Source organism: Ruditapes philippinarum, unplaced genomic scaffold (genome assembly GCF_026571515.1).
Source record: "Ruditapes philippinarum isolate M1 unplaced genomic scaffold, ASM2657151v2 ctg474_1_1_1_1, whole genome shotgun sequence".
NCBI lineage: Eukaryota > Metazoa > Mollusca > Bivalvia > Venerida > Veneridae > Ruditapes > Ruditapes philippinarum.
This window is the reverse complement of record NW_026860999.1, coordinates 409,167-415,166: the sequence shown is the minus strand read 5'-3', so window position 1 is coordinate 415,166 and position 6,000 is coordinate 409,167. Positions and strand designations below refer to the sequence as shown.

Genomic DNA, 6,000 nt, shown 5'->3' with positions numbered 1-6,000 from the left:
AAATAAGGAAAAGCAGTGATCCCCGGGGCGGGGCAATTTTAATCCCAGGGCCCTTATTTGAACAAAAATGGTAGACACCCATCAGAAGATGTTTCATGCTAAATATCTTAGCTCTAGCTCTTAGGGTTCTTTTAAAAGAATTTTTTTAAAGTTTTTACTATATACACAAGAGCGATCAGTAATCACATGTGTCGCCTCATGATGGCCAATTTCATGTTGGGACAAATTTTGTGACAGACGGACAGACAGACGGACAGTGCACAACTAGACTAACCACTTTGTACTGGTCATTCCTGTAAAGTTTGGATAAAATTGCACCAGTAGTTTATGAGGAGTAGTCCGGACAAGCTTTTGCGTATCTGGCAACACACAGAAAAAAACACCTTTTTATCAAAGGGCCATAACTCGGCCAAAAATCATTCAACCGAAAAACCCGTGCAATATGCGCAAGGACTTGAGCTACAGATAAATCCTGTAAAGTTTCATTGAAATTGCATAAGTGGTATAAGAGAAGTAGTCTGGACAAACTTTAAAAATAAAATTTTTTAAAGGGCCATAACTCAAACAAAAATCATTGAACCGGAAAATGCTGACAATATGCACAACTAGACTTGGTACTGATCATTCGTGTAAAGTTTGGATGAAATTGCACCAGTAGTTTATGAGGAGTAGTCCGGACAAGCTTTTGTGTATCTGGCAACACACAGAAAAAGAAACCTTTTTATCAAAGGGCCATAACTCGGCCAAAAATCATTCAACCGGAAAACCCGTGCAATATGCGCAAAGACTTGAGCTACAGATCAATCCTGTAAAGTTTCATTGAAATTGCATTAGTGGTATAAGAGAAGTAGTCCGGACAAACTTTAAAATTAAAAATTATTAAAGGGCCATAACTCTGACAAAAATCATTGAACCGGAAAATCCTGACAATATGCACAACTAGACTTGGTACTGATCATTCCTGTAAAGTTTGGATGAAATTGCACCAGTAGTTTATGAGGAGTAGTCCGGACAAGTTTTGTGACGGACGGACGGACAGACGGACGGACAGACAGACAGACAGACAGACGGACAGACAGACGACGGAGAAGTGATCCCTATATGTCGCCACTACTCCGTAGAGGCGACACAATAAAGGGAAAAACAATGACCCCCTGGGGGCTGGGCCAATTTTGACCCCAGAGGTTTTATTTGAACAAACTTGGTTGACATCCACTAGAAGATGTTTCATGCTTAATATTTAAGCTCTAGCTTTTTGGGGTTTTTAAAGGAAGATTTTTTTAAAGTTTTTACTATATACAAATAAGGAAAATCAATGACCCCACCCCCCACCGGGCAGGGTCAATTTTGACCCCAGGGTATTTATTTGGACAAAATTGGGCTAAAAATAGTTTACCTGTAAGAGAACCCTTAACAGACAATAAAAATAGTTTACCTGTTAAAAGTTCTACAACAAAATTGACTTGATTTCCTTGCACTACCACTTGTGGCCCCTTGTTTTTCTGTGGTGATGGCACCACTGATGCACTACATGCAACTTTCACCTGTACTGTATGAGCAAATGTCTTCTCGTCTATACCAAACAAATCTAAATTCTCTATAATTGTGGCCTGTAAAATACAAATATTGTTTCAGTGAAATTATAAATGTATTGATAATAACAATATTGTTAAAGACACAGATAAAAGACATATATAAAACATATGTGCACTAAAGTGAGTACATGTGTATATCTCGTGTTTACAGTCAGGTCAACTTAACTTTCTCAATATTTTAACTTTTAGCACTCATTTCAAGCTTGTTTAATAAATCATATACTAATACAATATGTAAATAAATCGTTTCAATTTGATATTTATTTTGTTACTAAGATAGAAGGTGTCTAAATTTTTGGACGTTATGTATGTTTTTCAGAGAAAGTGCATTTGCTTTTTTTTTTTAAGTAAGGTTATACATTTTACCATTTTGATTTTATATTCATATAAAAAAAACAACTACAAAACCTAAAATCTGAATGGTTTAAAGATAATTCAACACTTTTGACTGCTTTGTGTAATAAAGAAATAACTATGGCACAATATGTTGCCAGGTTAGCTTTCTGTTTCATGATGTCCCAACTAACTTTTACCAGACTCTTACACGTACAGCACCATCCTTTTAATACATTTTTACCAGGCTTACCAGAATTTGAACAGACTTATACCAGATTCTTAACAGATTTTTACCAGATTTTTACCCGGCACTTACCAGATTTTAATGAGACACCTATCAGACCTTTTACAAACTTTTAACAGACTTTTACCAGTCTCTGACCAGAATCTTTTACTAAACTATTGGCTGGTCAATCTGGTATAAAAAAATTTTTAAAGTTTCAATGGACAATATTAAGATGTGACTTTTTATCACTTTTTCTTGAAAATTCAGATATTATAGATTTAAAATAAATTGAAAGTGTGATTTCCATTTCCCACATTATTTTACCTTTTTATTAGAGGCCCTTTGTACAACATCTATCTTGATTGGATCCACATTTCCTTTCTTTATAACAGCTGGTTGACCCGCAAATATCACTTCATATACCGGTGTCATCTTGTTTACCAGCCTACGTGAAGTTTAACATACAGATATTTATTAACAATATATTCTTTTCATGCACTTTGAACATTTTTTATATGCACTTATGACAGTACATATAACTGTTTTACGCACTTGTGAAAGCCTGTTGAAATTAAATATTTTATGTTCAGTTATATTATGTATTTTGCAAAACATTCTAATCACAAAGATATTATTATTCATTATAATTTTATGTTTTTATCATCATTTTATTACAAAACTCTTGCGTAATTACAAAAATATATACACTTTAAATAAACATTAAGAAAAAATTTATGATGAAATGTGTTTGGTTGAAATCTATGATTCATACATCAATATTCAACACAAAGTTTAACTTAACTGTACTTATCAGCTGCAATAATGATTATACTCATGTAACTCCTTGTATTTCACTACAGCATGACAGACTCTAAACTTCTGGGTTGCGTTTCATATAAAATGTGTTCATTATGTTCACACTAGAACTCCGGGAGTCAGATGTGTTGCCTTGTGAATAATATAGCTTAGAAGAAATGGCCAGGACAAAAATGATATATGAAAATTAACAAAGGGCAATAACTCAAAAAATAAGATGTGCAGAGCAGCAGTTTCTGTGCACTGCACTTCTTATCAATAAGATCTATCATTCTATGAAGTTTCAAGTCCATGTCTTTTATAACTTATGAGAAATGGCCTGGACAAAAATAAAGTATGAAAATTAATAAAGGGAAATAACTCAAAAATAAGAAATGCAGAGTACCAGTTCTTGTACACTGCACTTTTTCTTAATGAGATCTATCATCCTATGAAGTTTTATGTCCATAGCTTTCATACTTGTGGATAAATGACCTGGACAAAAATAAAGTATGAATATTAACAAAGGGTAATAACTCAAAAAAAAAGAAGTGCAGAGTACCGGTTCTTGTGCAATGCACTTCTTCTTAATGAGATCTATCATCCTATGAAGTTTCAAGTCCATAGCTTTTATACTTTCGGAGAAATGGCCCGGACAAAAATAAAGTATGAAAATTAACAAAGGGCAATATATCAAAAAATAAGAAGTGCAGAGTACCGGTTCTTGTGCACTGCACTTCTTCTTAACCCTTTCACTGCCATAGGGTCGGCATATGCCGTCCCTATTATTTTCGGTGTATTTGCCATATGGACGGCTATTGCAGATTCTATTATAATGATAATAATTATAATAATAATTATAATAATAATAATAACAATAAAAAATATATAGACAATTATACCATTGACAATAATTATTATTATACTAGATGATTTGGAAACATATATGATTATTATAATACTAACAAGAGGGCCATGATGGCCCTGAGGTCGCTCACCTGTATATAAGCCCCCGGAGCGGGGCCAGTTTAAACCCCAGGGCTTTTATTTGAACAAACTTGGAAGACACCCATTAGAAGATGTTTCACAATGTTAAGTTTTTACTACACACATGTAATGAAAAACAATGATCTCACCCCCTTCCTCCCCCCCCCCCCCCGGCAGGGCCAATTTTCACCCAAGGGCTTTTATTTGAACAAACTTGGTAGACATCCATAAGAAGATATTTCATGCTAAACATCTAAGCTCTAGCTCATTGGGTTTTTTAAAAGAAGATTTTTAAGTTTTTACTACACACATATAGTTAAAAACAATGACACCCCTGGGGCGGGGCCAGTTTTGACCCCAGGGCTTTTATTTGAACAAACTTTGTAGACACTTACTAGAAGATGTATCATGCTTAATGTCTAAACTCTAGCTATTTGGGTTTTTTTCAAAGAAGATTTTTTAAGTTTTTACTATATGCATATAGGGAAAATCAATGACCCCCCGGGGCGGGGCCAATTTTGACCCCAGGGCTATTATTTGAACAAACTTTGTAGACACTCACTAGAAGATGTTTCATGCTTAATATCTAAACTCTAGCTATTTGGGTTTTTTCAAAGATGATTATTTAAGTTTTTGCTATACACATATAAGGAAAATCAATGACCCCCTGGGGCGGGGCCAATTTAGACCCCAGAGCTTTCATTAGAACAAACTTGGTAGACACCCATTAGAAGATGTTTCATGCTGAATATCTTAGCTCTAGCTCTTTGAGTTCTTTAAAAGAAGATTTTTTAAGTTTTTACTATATGCATATAGGGAAAATCAATGACCCCCTGGGGCGGGGCCAATTTTGACCCCAGGGCTTTTATTTGAACAAACTTGGTAGACACTCATTAGAAGATGTTTCATGCTGAATATCTTAACTCTAGCTCTATGGGTTCTCTAAAAGAAGATTTTTTAAGTTTTTACTACAATCAAGACTGCCTTAGCGACCCCCTAATTTCAACGACTCCCTGTCTTATCCGACCTTGTTTCAGTCCTCCCAACGTATTTTCCTATATAAATGGTCTGAATTATATGACTCCCTGTCATATGTGACAAGCGACCCTAATTGTCTGATCCCAATGCATTGCTTTTGTCTGATTTAAACGACTTTCGCACCTTTTAATTGTCCATTAATCAGATAAATAATACCTGTTTAAACACCCAGAGAGACAAAATAATGAAGTCCAATTATAATCCAGTAGTCAGTACTCTTCAAACAAACTCTACACACCTCTGATTACATGTATATATGCAGGTGTCAAGTGATGTAGCGTCTGGAATGTCCGTAGCGTCTGATGCAATCGATGTGTGTTAACAAATTGAGGTCACAGGTGTTATGAACATAATGAACTGAGTAAACTGGATTAAGACTTGTGTTTAATAAAAAATTATGGCATGCCAACGGAAGATTTTTTTAGCAGAATTTTTTATTTTATTTTACCTTTCTATGACTGCATGGATGATACGAAAAAATGTTGATACCATCCTAATATTGATATGTTTTTAAAAGTATGATATTTATTTTAAGGATTTGAATGCATCAAATTCAAGTTTATTTTGTACCATAATGATTCAATATTAAACTAATACAAAAAATAAAATAAAATTTTATATGATATACATACTATTATATTTGCTTTACAGGGATTCTTATTTTATTTACATCAAATATTTAAAGTACCTATTTGCAATTGGTTAGATATTATTCCTTCACACAGTTATACTGTATATATGTTAAGTCACAATGATATATAGACAGATATATGGTTTTTATTTTTCTATGAGACTGTATTAAGAGACTCCCTGTCATATGTGACCTTTTTCTCAAGGTCCCTAGGAAAGTCAAATATGACAGTCTCGACTGTATATGCATATAAGGAAAATCAATGACCCCCTGGGGCGGGGCCAATTTTGACCCCAGGGATTTTATTTGAACAAACTTAGTAGACACTCACTAGAAGATGTTTCATGCCAAATATAAGATATTTAAAGTTTTTTCTTTCGGTTGCCATGGCA

At 34.2% G+C, this 6,000-nt stretch overlaps 1 pseudogene; it reads right to left on the bottom strand.

The window, feature by feature from the left end:
- Nucleotides 1-1,332: 1,332 nt before the first annotated feature.
- The window catches only part of LOC132714178 (eukaryotic translation initiation factor 2D-like), a 37,054-nt pseudogene continuing 32,386 nt past the window's right edge, over nt 1,333-6,000 (bottom strand).